At 37.8% G+C, this 16,835-nt stretch overlaps 1 protein-coding gene across 1 annotated transcript in view; it reads left to right on the plus strand.

The window, feature by feature from the left end:
• The first annotated feature begins 1,410 nt into the window (after positions 1–1,410).
• The window catches only part of LOC121962718 (gamma-aminobutyric acid receptor subunit alpha-5-like), a 270,680-nt gene continuing 255,255 nt past the window's right edge, over positions 1,411–16,835 (plus strand). The window contains exons 1-3 of the mRNA XM_088074904.1: positions 1,411–1,646; positions 2,856–2,915; positions 7,427–7,507. The gene's annotated coding sequence lies outside the window, so the exon portion shown is untranslated. The remainder of the gene's footprint in view (positions 1,647–2,855; positions 2,916–7,426; positions 7,508–16,835) is intronic.

Here is a 16,835-nt window from a genome sequence, read left to right on the forward strand (position 1 = left end):
TCTGTTTGTAATATCTCCAAAAAGGACAATCCCGTCACTGAATTATATAACAAATCTTTGTTGTCATCGTCATCATCATCAAGGCAGGCCGCTGCTGCCCCAGAGAAAACTTTGAAACCTCTGAAATTTAATCAGACATATTCTGGGTTAGAGCTCCACAAATAGAGCTTTTTTGCATAGGCTGGAGGAGAGGGCTGTGGGCAAATTGCTTAGGTTAATGACTTTGTGAATTATTCATGTTCAGGTCTAAGTGAAGTGGGGGAGTCTGAGTAATCTGGCCGACAGTGGTAGTCGTGGTACATTTTATGCCACTAAAAATCTCTGCTACCTGATGGGATACAGGGAACATGTCGACTTTTAACCCTATAGTAATCCTGTTTCCTTTCCTTCTCATTTTGTTATGCGGTGCCCCCCTTTGAAAGTTTTATTCTTTTATAACATTGAAAGGGAATCCAGGGTGGCTTTTTTGACACTGATCGACAGAAAAGAGACAAATACAGTCAGTGCATATCCCCTCTTATAATCAATCAATAAATAAATCAGACTTAACTTGTATAGCACTTTTCATACAAGCAAAACTGTAACACAAAGTGCTTCATACAAGCACATACAAAAAAGCACCTGGATCAAAAGCAAGACCTTGCAATTAAGAATAGTCATTAAATCCAGGAACTGGGGAAACACGAAGTGAGGAAACACCAGAGGCAGGGTAAAACATATAGATAGAAAGTTATTAAATAAATAGATAATTAAAAAAAAAATCCAAAAGTAGATGAGAAGTACATGAAAGGATAAAAGCACAAAGTATAATAAAAAATAAATATTTTTAAAAAAATACCCAAAGGATATACCATCTAGTAAACCAAATAATATGATAAAACAGATATTAATGAATAAATAAATATTAATGAATAAATAATCCATAAATAAATAAATAAATAGGTAAATTCATTTAGAGGTCAGACTAAAAACATTGGCCTTGAGTTTGCTTTTGAAAAAAAAAAATATGAGAGACTCTTATTATCCTTCATCCTTATTTCTCTGCAATTATGAATGAAGTGGACATGCAATTGGTTGTTTCATGTAAATGTAAATATTTATTACAACCTTAACTTCAGCTATATTTGTTTTGCTTTTATTTGTCATTTCCTGTTCTCTATTGTTTTTGCTTTTGTTTTTTAAATCCTTCATTTGTATATGTAGGGTATGTCTTTCTTGGTAAAATTGTTGGTTGTAAACTAAATAAAGATCAACGAACGGAAAAAATGCTGACGTCAACAATGGTGTAGTTCCATTAAGTGTCCCAGTCAGCTTTACCAAGGAGCTGGCATGCACAATAGCAGAGCCTCCACTAAACGGAATGCAGCCAACACGCCATTAGTGACACCTGTGCTTTTCCGACTACGACAAGTCAAAATATGGGTAGCGAAAAGGTCTGTGCATTTACCATGGATAATACATCCATGGTAAAAGTTAATAAAAACGTGTTTGTACATGCGAGCAGGAAAGTTATGTTAAAGTAAAGACAGTGAAGTTGTCTTAAAGTAAAGTTCGGGTCGGCAGTTTTTGTCACAGCCGCCGTAGTTGAGGGCGATAAACGGAGCGCAGCACCCTCGTCTCCCCCTCCTTCCCTCATGGACAGCCAGGTAAAGCTAGCGTCCGCCCTCAGTCTCAGCCATGTATGTACCTGTCAATAAGTTAAATAACCATAAAATATAAAAATACAGTCAGTCTAACTTCAGTAACAACCCAGTATTAAGCACAACTGTTGAAATATTTGCTTACATTTTGGTGAAGGAGCTATTAATGCTTTCGGTTAAAGTGCTCGATAAACGGAACAATTAACGTTAGCAAATTTAAACTAATTACTCTTTTGTCCGTTAGTTTAATGATTAACAGCGGAAGTGGTTTGCTTAAATGTATGCCAACTAGCCGTTTATCCATCAGTATCACTTGTGTCACGGCTAAAATGTTGAAATAATAAGCTTAAATTTAAGCAAAGTAACGTATTTAAATTTAAAAATCGTTTTAGAAAATTGAAGATGTATAAAACTGCATTTTAACTCAAAGTTATGCTTATTATTATTAATAATTATTATTATTATGTTCTGTTCTTCTTCTTCTTCTTATTATTATTATTATTAATAACAATAATAATTACAATAACTTGGATTTGTACAGCACCTTTCAAGGCACCCAAGGATTTAAAGACGATTTAAAGAGTTTGTTTGTTTGTGTATTACAGAGTAACAAAATAAAATTTAAATAAAGAACAAACAAAAACAGAAATAAAGGAATTAATAAGAGTCAGGCCAGATCGTTCTCGGAAAAACATTGATGAGACTTTTACCTGCTTTTAGACAATCAATTTATTTTTGCACCTCTTGTATGCACTTTTTCTATTTTTTAAACAGTGTTTTTTTTAAATCATTTAGTAATTAATATTTCTTTTTATATATTTTCTCTTTGCTCATTCGTTCTTCTTCTTATTATTATTATTTATTTATTTATTTAATTGCTCTGTATAGCACTTTGAATTGCCCTGTTGTATGACATTTGCTTAAAAATAAAGCTGCCTTGCCTTGTTTAAATACAGGAAATGAACTAACATGCTCACTTATGTCAGCCATTTATCCATTTGCTTAAAGTAATGGATAAACGGTTGAAATGGTTATCTTACTATCCCATACTAGATGCCATACTAGACATTACTTGAATAATGTATAAACTGTTGAAATGGCTAAAAATAACCGATATATGGATGTACCATGTTGGTAATATGGGAGTTTATTATCCACTTTCATATAGCCTGATTAATAATGTTAAATAACGCCCACTTTGTATTCTGTTTACAGGAATTTGTCTGAATGGTGCAGATGAAGAGGATCTTTAGCTCATCTGACAGGATTGTCAAGGTATGTCAGACACAAAAGGTTTGAAATCTCTGCTGTAGAGAACTGTAACAGTAAAAAATGAGCCAAAAAATGTTGCTCCTCAGTGGGTTTTTTTAGCTTCATCTGACTGGTGGCTTTTAATGTCTCATTTTCAGTCGAGTCCCCCATTCTTGTAATGCCTGATTTGATAAGAGCTCGAGTCAATTTCCCAAAGTATGAATATAATTATTATGGTAGAGGTTTCTGGTTGATGCTGAATTTCAGTTGAATGAAGCTCGCTACTGTACTCACACATAAAATTACCACCTCACTGAGTTCAAATACTGAGTTTCATCCAAAAAATAAAACAGGCAAGGAGGAGGATGGCGTGTAAGTTGCATCACCTAATGATTTTTCCCCCCTTTGAACCTCCCAAAGATCAAACATATACATCCCTTTATTTATGGATTTACCTCAACAGGAGGCTTTTGCATCATTTTTGTGTCCCCCCACAACTAAACCAACCACCCACTCCACACACACACACGCTTGATCATCTGCTCTGGCACAAATCACCTTTTCCAAAGAGATTGCCTCCTCCCTTGTGCAGTTTTAACTTCAATGGGGTTAGACACACAATTACCTCATCTTCCCTTGAAATATAATCTGGGACTGTAAAGAAAAATGAAGAGCGCAAGAGAGAGGGGAAGAGAGAGAGAGAGAGGGATGGTGACGGCGGTGGAGGGGAGCACGCAGAAATGAGGGCAGGTGTAAGGGAGATAAGGAACGTTAGCTGTGCTCATAAGATGATGATTCAGAAAAGGAACGGTGGGGAACAGAGTTCAAATGGGCTGAGCTTTCAAACAGCACCTTAATCATTCCCACCGTGTATAGCCTCTTATGGTTTGCCAAAACCTCTGCAGGAGGAAGGGATGATTCCTGCATATAAAACTGGGGAATGGAGATCAGAATAGAGTTATATCACTGCAGGAAGACATCATGCAGACATGAATATACAACATGTGAAAACACTTAAATGTATATGGCAGTTTAAATGTCTCAGACAGTACTGTATGCAGTCTGAGCAGCACTAAAAGAATTTAGCATTATAAAAGCAAAGTCATGCCTGAATAAAAAACACAATGTCAGCTATTAGAAAGAATGAATAAAACCTGTGTATAACCACTGAGGCAGTCCTCCCAAGGCTTTTTACATCGAATTAGATACTATTCAAAAGTGCAAATCTTTTAAAGCCTTAATTGCAAGAGATAAAGCAAAAAAAGGTTTAGCAAAATATGTCAGTTTCATAACAAATTTAAAAAAACTTGAACAAGAGCACACTGTATTCACTGTACTGGGTGACTCATGCCACCGATCAAACCCACATACTCTAAAATGACAGGTGTACTAAATGGCGACAATATTAAAGCCTGTTATTTAAATGTGCCTTATGCTTATTTTACCATCAGTAACTACAACGAGTAATTCTTTTCAATTTAATATTCAACTTCGGCTCACATTAGCTCACCTGTTTGACTCTAGTTTGGCTTTTTATCGAGGCTGTCAATAGCTTTTGTTCCTGTTCTTCTCTAAATGGTAATAACAAAGCAGGGATAGGCAATATTTACAGTTGTCTGCATTGTAAATGAATATTTTGAAGAGTCAAAATGCTATGTTGTTAATCATAAGATCATTAGTTGAGATCTGGTTTAAAGTTCAGTGAATCTGCTGGACTTGTTATTTAGTTACATGCACCTCAAGTCTGTTTTACCCTTGATTGAGCTTTTTCTTTCTTTTTTAATATTTAACATACATAATTTTATTGCATGCTTTGTTTTTTCATTCCACCTTTCGTTTCAAATGCTAATTGAAAAAGTTTGAAGAAACTGCAGGAATGATCTGATACAGCCCCTTTTAATCTGATTTGGGAAGGGCGTGGTTTTAGGGGTGTCTAAAGCTGTTCAGTCATCTGACAGTCAGTTCTGACAGTGTGTAATTGCAACTCAAGCTTGCCCTTAAACATACCTGTCTCTTAGCCATTTAATGACAAAAAACATTTGAATAATTTTTGGAACTAGCATCAAAACACATTAGATAAGTTGATGCTCAGTACGATATTAGAACAAGAGCCTGCACTCATGCAGGGAGTTAATGTGAGACACAGTTAGTGCTTTGAGCTGAATACTGATTGTCTGACTTCCCACACTGAATACGAAAATGCACAAAATAGTCAATTCTTTACTTGTATTCCAAAAAAAGAAAATACTCCTACTAAGCTGTTTACATGTCTAATGAAAATTAATATTCCATGAACTCTTCTTTTTACATGCAGCTCTGCGTACTCAGATTAACAGGCCCTAACATGTTGTTTTCTATGTACAAATATAAAGAAGTAGAATAGCTTGTCATTTTGTTCCTTCCATCAAAGAAGGATTTCTTCACGGTGTCGGGCTGGTGGCCGACTTGTTGCACCGTGCAAGCTCCATATTTACTTCCTTCACCTTCCTGAAAAAGTTAGCGCTGTGATATTTGAGCGTGTCTAAAAATCTTTTGATATCTAAGTCTTTCAGAACTTTTAAAAGCAGGTGTGTGTCCTCCAACTGTTGGCGAGTTGATTTGTGTACAACGCATACATGACAATATAGAGAGCTGACTGTAAACAGAGGAGTTGCTCAATGTAGCACACAGCAGTGGAAACATCGGTTGATGGCCAAATAACGCTACTAAAACCTGAATAATATTGGCATATCCCACATGTCTTGCTAAATGCTAAATTCGGAAAGCATCTTTATTTAGAGTGGTTGCTTGCAAACAAACATATTTAGCCCCCCACCAAAAAATAAAAAATTAAATACATAAATAAATACATGAAAGGAGCAGAGGACTATTTTGACAAAAATAAAGACATTTGCACAATAAGTTTTATGCAGAGAATGCACTAACTACTACAATACAAATTATTTAGAAAGCAAGAAATTAAGTGAAATACTTAAATACTGCAAAACTGTGACATTAGCATGACTAAAGTCTTGTTTTCTGGAGAGAAGCTGCATGAATCCACATTTATGTCAAGTTTCCATGGAGCTCTAGCGGTCGTATGTAAAACTTCAGCTTTGACAATAGGTTGATTTTAGCAGCTGCTGTTTCATAACGGCTGCTGCTCTTTCCCTGAATGTAAAATGCATTACTCATGTACCGGAGGTATTTCTCCTGAAAACCCACTGCCCACTCTGAAATGTTTGCAGCAACTTTAAACAAGTATATACTTTCTCTAGTCCTACAGAGAGCAGCAAGACGGGCATTTGAAGCATATTTTTTTTGTTATTAATCAACCAGAACTCTGTGCCTGTGTTCTTTTGAGAAATGGTATTTACAGAGACGTAGCAGGAACAGGAAAAATGTGATTTTTTTAACAGCAGTGGTGGAAAGTTGGAACTAATTTTAACCTGCAAGCTGAAGGAAAAGTTGCCTGAAGTTAAGCAGGGGGAAAAATCTCTGCCCTGTGTTCACTTCACCCTCTCTTGACATCTTGTATTTCTCCTAAGCTGCAAAACTTTGCTCCTGTGAGTCTCCTTTCCATGCTCTTATCAGCCAAGAGACCATCATCCAGTTATTTCAGGTTTCATGGCGCATTTACAGAACTTTATACATGTTTAACTTCCTGTCCCTAGTTTATACAACCTGAAGATAAAAATTGCTGCTCTTGAAAACAATGTTTACATCTTAAAAGAGAGCTAAGTGGATTAAAACCAGCGTATGGATTTTCTTTACAGCCCTAACATGTATCAGATACTTGCTGAGAGCATAATAAATAAGGGATGGGGATGCTGCAAAGCGTGTCCCGCTCAACACACTTAGGAACACGAGATCAAGGCTCGCTCAATTAAGAATCATTTTCCATGGAGCTTTATGCTAATCCACTGCTAGACTGCTGTACATATTTAAAACATGCTTGTCTATAGGAGAGGGGGTCTTCAAAGCACTGACGTGTTGCCATCCCCGTCCACTAAGTTCTCCGCACTGTTTCAGAATGACTCACACAGCTGGAGACTAAAAATAGCCCATAAGTCTCCCTCCTTGGCTCCCAATCTCTCCCTCTTATCTCTTTACCCCCTCTGTGCTTCTGTTTCTCCATTTCTTCTCCCTCTCTTCGTTTGTCTCTCCTGCGTTTTCCACACAAATACCCCAAACTGGTGAATTAGAGTATGAATCATCAGTGTCCTCTGGAAATGTGAAAAATAGCACGGGGGGGGTGATGATGTAGCACAGCTGGGATATGATGAACTTGGAATATAGGTCACAGTGAGATGATATTATCAAAGCTTAAATCAGACAAAGGGAAATGATATGGCTTCCTTCCATATTATTATGCAAACCTAACCTACTTTTGCTACCCGCCTGGGCTGTGATATTTTTTTTATTTATTTTAAAAAAAAAACTCAATCAAATTAATCCCAATGAAAACTGTTTTTTACTTTCCATACTGCAAAATATGCTCCCCTACAGGCTCTTTTTACTCAGCCGCCTTGCTTTCCTCTCATTCACTCTCACAGATTCCCGCTGGGGAGCTGCAGAGAACAACCACAGGCTTGTACTGACGGTCACTGAGCTGTTCCTCTGGAGCAGTTAGAGTGGTAAGTGCCTGACTCAGAAGCACCTTGACAGTAGTTGCTGATGGAGGACAGATTGCTCCTTGCTTAAAACTTTATGTCAATACACCAGGCTGATATGGGCCTTTTATTAAGTATTATCAGGCAGTGTTTTCCATCACTGTCTGAGCCAAACTACAATAGTATGTGAATGTGGCAATTAAAGAGTATTTATCAGAGTTCATTTTCATTTGACCTGGTAAGTAGAAGGTGGCAGTGAAGGGTTAAACCACGTGTTAGGTTACATACGTTACGTACGCAGGTTACATACGTTCACACATCATCTGCATCATGGGCAGGCCAGCCATTAGGAAAGATGGGCAGGATGACAAAAATTGCTGAAGTGGGCCCCTCATCCACATCCAATAGCAATTGAGTGGGACTTCTTAAAGAACACAGCCAATATGTTTTAACACGTTTGACATGTTCATTCAATACTGAGGGCTGTATTCATTAAATGTTGGTCAAATTGTGTGCAGAATTAAAACAGTGCAAAGAGTGTGTGGCTATCAACTCTTAGTTTTTCAGTCACACTAAATTTATGCAATTCAAGACTGTTCAAGGACCTCAGTATGCAGAAATATTACATTCACCATTTATGAAAATGGCAATGCACTTTTTCTCTTGCCAAATTCTTTCAGAACTTTGGAGCGTCATTAAGCCCCTGTTCACTGTAGTATTTAAACTGAGCCTGTTAGAGTCAGTTTTATATTTGATAACATTAGTCTGCCAAACTCCTCGCCTTCAGCTCTGCTTGTCATACCGGGTGCTTTTTCACATTTCTTTTGGCCAGACATTTGGCCATTGTCTCTCCTCTCCTCTCCTTGAATACATTTATTTATCATGTAAATACATATTGTTGTTGTGATTTAAGTCGGCAAGTAAATCGCTGTACTTGATCCCATTAAAAGCTTAAACATGGACCGTCCCAGGTTCCTTAGCCTGGGTGGTCTTGTCTCTAATAATTTGAGGCTCCCCCTTTAATGAGGTATAACCACAGCTTTAGTGATAAACACGTCAATTAAGCTGGACTCGTCTACTATGAAGAAAAACTGGCAGTGCGCACACCCCTAAAATATATTTGACATAGTCCAAAGGGTGCACAGTAGAGGTGAAAATCAGAAAAGAGAAATACAACTGCCACAGACTTTGCTTCTTTATTTAGGGCAATTGTGGATACAAACATATTTTAGCTAATAAGTAACGCTGAAAATGGTGTGTTAGCTGAAAAGTGTTCGTGTCCACAGTTGCCCTAAATAAAGTCTTGTGAGTGCTGGTGGTAATTCTCTTTTCCAGTCCTCTATGAAGCCATGGTTTGGTGAGGGAACAACTCAAGTGAGTGTGTTTGGCCTGTTAAATGCCATTCTTATGCCATTTAAATGTTTCATTTTTTTCCCTTTAAGTGTGGGTGGATGGCTGGATGCCTACTTTACTGATCCCAAATTGAGAAATTCTTATGTCACAGGGGCAGGATATTTCAGTATTGCATGGTAGCAGTAAAACACAGCAATACACGTATCAGTAGAAAAAAAACAAAAAATACTTTAATAGCAGAATAAACCTATTATCTATATATCGATAGAATATCTGATGAATATGCCATGTAAAGAATATACTATTATACACTTTATATGAGCTAAGATATAAAATACATTAATCAGATAATATATTACCAGTAAAAAATGCACAACTTTGTTGAATGTTTTAGTTGTAAGGAGTCTGGGTCAGAAAAAGCTGACAGTTCTCTCTGAAACAGAGTTAAGGTTTTGAGCAATTATTGTTTAACACCCCACTCCTGTCAAGAACTGCCAGCTTTATAGTTTTCTATTTTTTTATTTTTGCCTATTAATATATTATTTTGAGGCGATTGATATTTGTCGTCGGTGCTGTTAGGAAGGCCAGCCTCTTCTGTATTGTTCAGTGTGTTTTTCATAGTTTCCTTTTGATGCAGTTATAGCCTGCTGTACTGCCGTCTGCATTCTCCCAAGCCTTGTTTTGTGCTGATATGTGGGCATATCTGAGATTCACCAGCGATGTATCTTTTAATGCAAGAGTAATGTAACTAGCAATGTAATGGATTACTTTCTATGGGGAGTTATCAGGTAAAGTAATGCATTGCTTTTTTAAAAGTAATGAAAAAATGGAGGAAGTAGGTATACTTTCCTATATATTCCGTATACATTCATTTCATTTTTTAAGAATTATGACCAAGGTATCAACTACGCACTGGTAGTTGTAAAAAAAAAAAAATGTGAAAAACTAACAACAGGAATACATTGCTTCAAAGATGTCTTTGGCATTTCTGTCGCATAGTTTTTTTGTTACAGCAACTGTGATAACCGCAATAGGCTAACACCACTCTAGTACACCTCAGAGAAAAACAATAGCATTGGTCAGGAGGTATTTTCAGTTAGCCAAATAATGTTGAATGGATTATTATGTGACTATGTACAGCATTAATGCTTGTTTCTTTTCCTCCAAAATGCCCAATTGTTGCTCCCTTGCCCTTTGTTGTCATATTATCTTCCACTGAACCTACATTTAAGTACCAGTAGGAACTGGTAAATATTTTATTAGCACCTGATTCATTCTTCTGAATGATACAGGCCATGTTTTTTAAAATGTTGCCTTTTACTATTTATTCTTTTAATTTAAATAGTATGGACAGCACAGGAATAGTATTTTTTAATACTAATACAAGTTGTAGGCTAATTCAGCCTGTTTCTTAAGCTCTGTGCCTGCACAGTGCTGCACTGTACATGTTGTACCTGTAATGCCTGCAGGTGGTTAGGGACATTTCCATGTGTCCCATCATTTAATAACATGTGCTGCATAATGTTCAGAGTCTTAACCAGCAGCACCCTTCCACTACCTCGCCAGCTAACTTTTCCCCTATCAACTCCTGGCAAGGAACATTTGTTCATTAAAACTAACAGCTCACTCCTAATAGACTCACATCCGTGTATCCAAGTACTGCATTCTCCAAAACATTATCAAGTGGTGCTTGGCAAGAACAGCGAGTGGGAATTTTGTCCAGTGAACCTTGTTTACTTTAAATGGTTTGATACTAGCGGTGTTAATTTTGAGTGCTATAGCTGCTAATAACAGGCACAGTTCCATATGAGTCAATGCTGGCACCTGTGCCGCTTGTGTGGTACCACATAGACTGCAACCTCGTATTAAACCCACCCGTTCTGTGGTGTAACGGAGGAGTTTATCTGTCATCTGAAGCAGATTAGAGTCACTAATCACGATTTTATACGTCGTAATGACTAGATATAACCCCTGAGAGTCATCAAGAAATAATAGAAGCCTAGTTACATATGTAAATCACGTGTTAACGTCTGGTAACAAGTCACGTTTTACATGTGCGACCCTATTTGATCAGCCAAAATTAAAAATTGAGCTGGTGACTTCAGTGCCCTGTATTTAAATGTCAAGGGCAGGACGCCTTGTACTTCAGGGGCAAAGTGTCCCAGGGTACATCATAGAATTTACACTGATGTTCTCGCAGTCTAGAGGAAAGACTTTCTGTATCTTCTCTTTGAAAAGGATAACATCTGTTGCAATAAAAACTATAAAATGGGACTTCATGGGGATCAACATCGTAATATAATCACTGTACACGTTATTTAACTCAAAAAGAGGATCTAGTGTTTAGTTGCTCTTTAAAGTGGAATTTGTTTTTGCATTTAAGTAAAAAACAGGAAGATAAGGTTTCTACACTTTTAAGAGCCAGTGTGTAGAGTTTAAGGCCATCTATTGGCAGGATTGGTAATATTCATAACACAGTTATCATGTTTTTCATTCTTATTTTTGTCACCTCAGAATAAGAATCATCATGTTTGCCTTACTTCAAGCTTAGCAATGTATATCTATGTATGGATTGGGTCTTCAATCATGTAACTTCTACAGTAGCCCAGAATGGACAAATCAAACATTGGCTCTAGAAAGAGCCGTTACTGTTTTTGCGTTTGTCATCATAGTTTTCCTACAAACTTAGCACAGGGGGGAAGTTTCAGTCCTGCAACCTCACCACTAGATGTCATTAAAGCCTACACACTGGACCTCTAGATTTAAGACTTTTTTAAAATGTAACTTGGAATAAAATTTAAGACCAGTTTTATAACCAAAATTTAGAAAGAAAAAATAAAACATCAATTACCTAGTGTAAAGGTCAATATTTGCCCAAATGTTTATTTTAACATAAAACATGAAGTTTTTTGTACCAGTAGAAAATTGAGAAGAACTTCCTTATGAGTCAAACAGAAATTAATACTTTCTAGGGATGGCAGAGACAAGGGTAAAATAGAACTTGGCGTTTGTTGGGGTTTTTCTTAGTGATTTTATGTTTCTTACACTGCATGTGGGATCCCACTGCCTTGATTGCCATCGTTGTGAGTTTTTTTTTGCATAAAAATACAACAAGCCTGGTATGCATTACCTTGTACTGGTTTTAGTCATCAGCATAATCCTAGGTAAATAGCCATTTTTGTTTAAATTAGCTCTCCCCAAGGTCATCCAGGGTACAGTGCCAGCTAGCAGACAATGGCTCCGCTGATCTTTGTCCTGCTATCTTCAGCTGCGTTAATGTAAGAGGTATTTGGTAAATTACTGAAGAGTAAAGAAAACTAGATGTTACTTTTTTTTTCAAGATTTACAGTGCAGCATCAGAAGAAGATTCATAAAAACCTTCTGCCCCCTATTTTAAGACTTAATGAAAGATTGATTCAACACATTTTAATACAGATTAAGGCCTTATTTGTATATGAGTGAATTCAATGCTTTATAAGACTTTCAAATGATCATTGGCAACCATGGGAGGACAGCCAGTAAATGAAACTGATTTTGCATTGCAGTAAATATTCATAGTGGGTCAATTCTGCACGGAAAATTCTCAGAGCTGGAAGAAGTGCATTTTGGAGGACCTATTCTACAATGTAATTAGTCACAGAAGTGTCAGTGGCAGAAAGCAAAAAAATTGTGGTAGGGAAGCTGCACTGAATTAGTGCGAAGACCAAAAATAGCAGCTACATGGGAAAGAGCATCCAGCGAAAATGAAGACGATATGACACTGGCAGATGCCTTGGGAAACATCAGCCATCTAACGGCATAGTTTCCTTTGTATGACTCATCTGTCTTCTCCTGCAGTGGTCTGTTACCTGTTGCGGTTATTGTTTTTTACTCTAAGGAAGCTTTTTCATTTAGCATATCATGACATCATTCTTCACCTCATCGGATTTTTTTTGTTTTTTTTCCTCAGACTGAATTGAATAGCTGCCATGTAAAAGGTTTTACTATCTACTTACTATATTTCAGCTTCACTGAATTTTCTTTTCTTTCCCGAGCTTGTTAATAGTTCCACCCTTGAGAAATTTCTACCACAGTGTGCATTAGACTCTCCTTCACTCACAAAATACGATTAGTAGGCAGTCCCAGTCGCTGACTGCGTAATTACAGTAGCTGCTGCCTTAGTAAATCAGACATTAATTTCACACAGATTGCAAGTGCACATTGCATGAAAGGCACTGCGAAATATCCACTGCACCTTTCATGTATGAAACTTGGTCCTGAGTGGTGTTATTATAGCAGTTTTGTAATTATTTGTATGAATGTGTGTTTGTGAGGCAGCATTTGTGATATTAAGAGTATCTGCAAATGTAAGGGCTTCTTTGTTGTTAAACTAACAAGCAGAAAGGTCGGTGTGGTAACATAGTGACTTCGCTTTGTATCACTTTATGAGCAAAAGGTTGATGGAGTCCTTTGTTGATGAGACCAATAAGTTCCCGCTTTGTATACCACTTACACTGCCTGAAACTGTTTCTCTCAAAGTAATACACTGGAATAGAAGAGAGTGAGAATGCTCACTAACTAGCTCCCTTGTTGCTGCAACAGTTGGTGAAGCAATCAATAAAGCATGGACAGCTCTGCTCTGGGAATTATCTGCAGGGCTGGAATACATTTTTGACCAATCAGATGGCTCAGATGACAGTACCTGTTGCGTAAATTATCGAAAGGCCTAGAGACAGCTGAGTCCACCACCATATGCTAGATGGATGTGTGGGGTAGATATGTGTGCGGGAATTCCTGCAGCCTGTGCCTCATATCTAAACCCCAACTACCTCGCAGGATACAGCGTCTGTTCTTCGTCAAGGTACAGAAGCAGAGCTCCTTCCTATCCATTTTTGATTGCAGCTGTGCCTGTCAGTCATCAGATTTAGAGGGAAACCGTCACAGCCATGTTATCCGTCCTGTAGACAGTTTGACTTGACAGACTTGCTCTGAAAGCCTGCAGGAGCAGCTCGGCTCACCGAAGCTGCAGAATCATCAGGGTTTGTCAGGTAAAGGCTTGGAGAGCTACACTGCCTGATGAGTCTTGAAGGCGATTTCATCATATACATCCTTGTGTGAAATTAACGTGACATGGCTGTAGTGTTGATTGGTCCACCACTTTGGTCCAGAGTTAAATATTGAATAACTATGGGAAAAACTAGTATAAAAGATTTCCCCAGAGGATGAATCCTGAGGACTTTGGTGATCCTTCAGGCACCACCAGCATGTCAAAAAAAGTCTCAACAACTACTGGATTGATTGGCATAAAATTCAGATAACCAGAGGATTGATCCCAATGACTTTGTTGATCCCATGACTTTTAATGTAACACCATCAGCAAGTCAAAGCTTTCACTTTTTTTAAGTGAAATATCTTAACATCTACCCAATAGATCGGAACTGAAACCAGTCAGGCTGTTGGTCGTTTGGTTTGTTGATGTACCACTTAAGTCCAGAGTAAAATATCTGGACTGGATGGATTCCCATGAAATTCGGCAGAAATATCCATGGTACCAAGAGGATGGATCCCAGTGACTCTCTTGGTTTTTTATTCAGCACTGCCAGTAAGTCAAAGCTTCATCTTATTTCTTGAAATATCTCAACATCTTCTAGCTGGATTCACACCACCTAATGGTCAACTTGGTTTGTTGACAACTTTGTTCTAGACTGAGATATCGATTAACTATTGGATAGATTTGGACGAAAGACATTAATGGTTCCAAGAGGATGAATCGTAAGGATTTTGTGATCCATCAGGCATGACCAGCTTGTCGGGAAATTACTCAAAAACTATTGAACCAGTTGCCTTGAAATTTGGTACAGACATTGGTGCTCCAAAGAGGATGGATCCTGATGACTTTGGCAATTGCCTGACCTTTCATGTAGCACTGCCAGCAAGTCAAAGTTTTTACTTACTGGATGATATATCTCAGCATCTACTAGATGGATTGGCACCAAAAACAGTTAGGCTGTTGGTCGTGCATTACATTCATCCCAATAACTTGGGTGATTCCTAGACTTTCTATCTTCCTGTTTTGGAGACGAGCAGCTGGACAGAAAACTAGACACTTGATCGTCATTGATTTTTCTTTCTGTCCGATTTTAGGCATCCAGTTGGTGGGTTGTCCACTGACACGAAGGGCCTGTGTTTCACAAGAGAATTAATTCATGCCTTGCCAGTATTTCGAGTACCAGCTAACAACATGAACAACTGTCAAAGCAAGAGCATGTTTTGTTTCCCTTTTACCAGGCAGAAGCAGGTTGATTTTAAATGTTATGGACGTGTGTCAGTGTCTTATAAGGGTAAGAGAGGCTTGGGAAAGGACAGGTTGAAGCTCATACATGCACACATACCAGACAGCATGAATAGTACACATAAAATCTGTCTATCACCGCCTACCTACACACACACATAGTGTTGCTGTGTTACCATTTCTCATTCCCTTTATATCTCTCTGTTCTCTCTTTTCAGCTTCCAAGAGCAGGGTGCGGGGAGTCATTTGCTAATTGGTTTTGCAGAGGAAACGTATTCGCTCGCCTCTTTCTCCTCAATACCCCAGGGCTCTCTTCCTCTTAGATGATTCCCTTGTCTCTTGCTCCTGCCAACTCAGCCAAGCATTCACCAAGGCTTGTTATTCTTCTGCACAGTGTAAATCTGCGGAGCTGCAGGGGCTTCAAAAACACTTCCCCAATACCTGGAATCCATAAAGCATTTAAGGGAGGGACTCTGTTGCCTTATCTTACACAGATAAGAAATGATATGACTTTGACTAACTTTTGCCACTGAAAGGCTCAATAAATACTATAAGGTCATAATCTTTGAAGGGATTGGATTGGAAAATCTCCACATCACAGTGTTTCACAGAGGATTTCTGCAAGTTTCTTGAGCTTCGCAACATGGGGCGGATTTTAAGTTTGGTTTTCTAATTAATTAGTTCAGGAGGTCTGGTAGCAGGCATGAGCAGTGAGAACAAACTCTCAAATCAAATGAATTGCCCCCAGCGAGAACTGAGTGTTTATATTTGTACATGGTGCTACATAATCCAGTTTTCTGTCTTTTTTATAGTATAAATAAAGAAATAGGAGAAAATACAAGAAAAGCAAACTTTTGTTTTCAAAATGATAGAAAAGCAGATATATGGCACAGATTTAGGCTTCTATTTTAACCTTTGTGGCACATTGTTCACCCTCTTATTCTTTTTGATTGTCAGAGGAAAAAAATGGCAAAAGTGGCAGAAAATAGACTCATGGTCAGTTAACTACTTGTTCATAGAGTTGCAGTGCACTAGATGCAAGGGTTTGGGCAGTGGTAGTTAGTTAAGTTAATAACACATCCTCTCATTCCCCAGTCCCATTACTGGTCTCGTACCTTTAAAACAGATATGCCAATTACAGTGACCCATGAAGGAAATTACTCTCCAAATGATTAAGGAATTACTCACCACTGTCCATAGACGAGTATAGGTACACGTAGAACATGAAGCATTCTGTGAGGACGATTTCAGTCATGGTGCATTATATTTTTCATCCATGCATTTGAGTTATTCAGTGTAGTGTAAAACATAGAAACATAGATGTAAAACCATGTGTATTTTATTTGTTTCATAGTAAGAAATATTGCATACCTGTCTAGGAGGAAAAAGGCCAGTTTAATTTTGACTCCTTTCAAATCCCACAGTTCTTCATCTGTCTAATGATCAGCCAAGGCTGACTCATGTTTTTGCCCATTCTTTATTAGTTTTTTTTAGCCTTTGTTTTACTTTTTCTTTTTCTCTTGCCAATCATTTCCTTTTTTCCTGTATTTATCCTGCATGAGTATCATCAGCAAACACAAAAAGTTATGTCAAAAATAATATTCTCCAAAGAAAAATCTCCTGGTGCTTCCTTTTACCAGGTTAATGTACTACTCACTGTGAAAATTTGCCTAAAAAAATTCAGGCTCGTCTGGTCTGCATGCTGTGAATTGTTTTGTCTGACAGGCA

This window comes from Plectropomus leopardus, chromosome 24 (assembly GCF_026936395.1).
Source record: "Plectropomus leopardus strain MGB_pleo_1.0 chromosome 24, ASM2693639v1, whole genome shotgun sequence".
NCBI lineage: Eukaryota > Metazoa > Chordata > Actinopteri > Perciformes > Serranidae > Plectropomus > Plectropomus leopardus.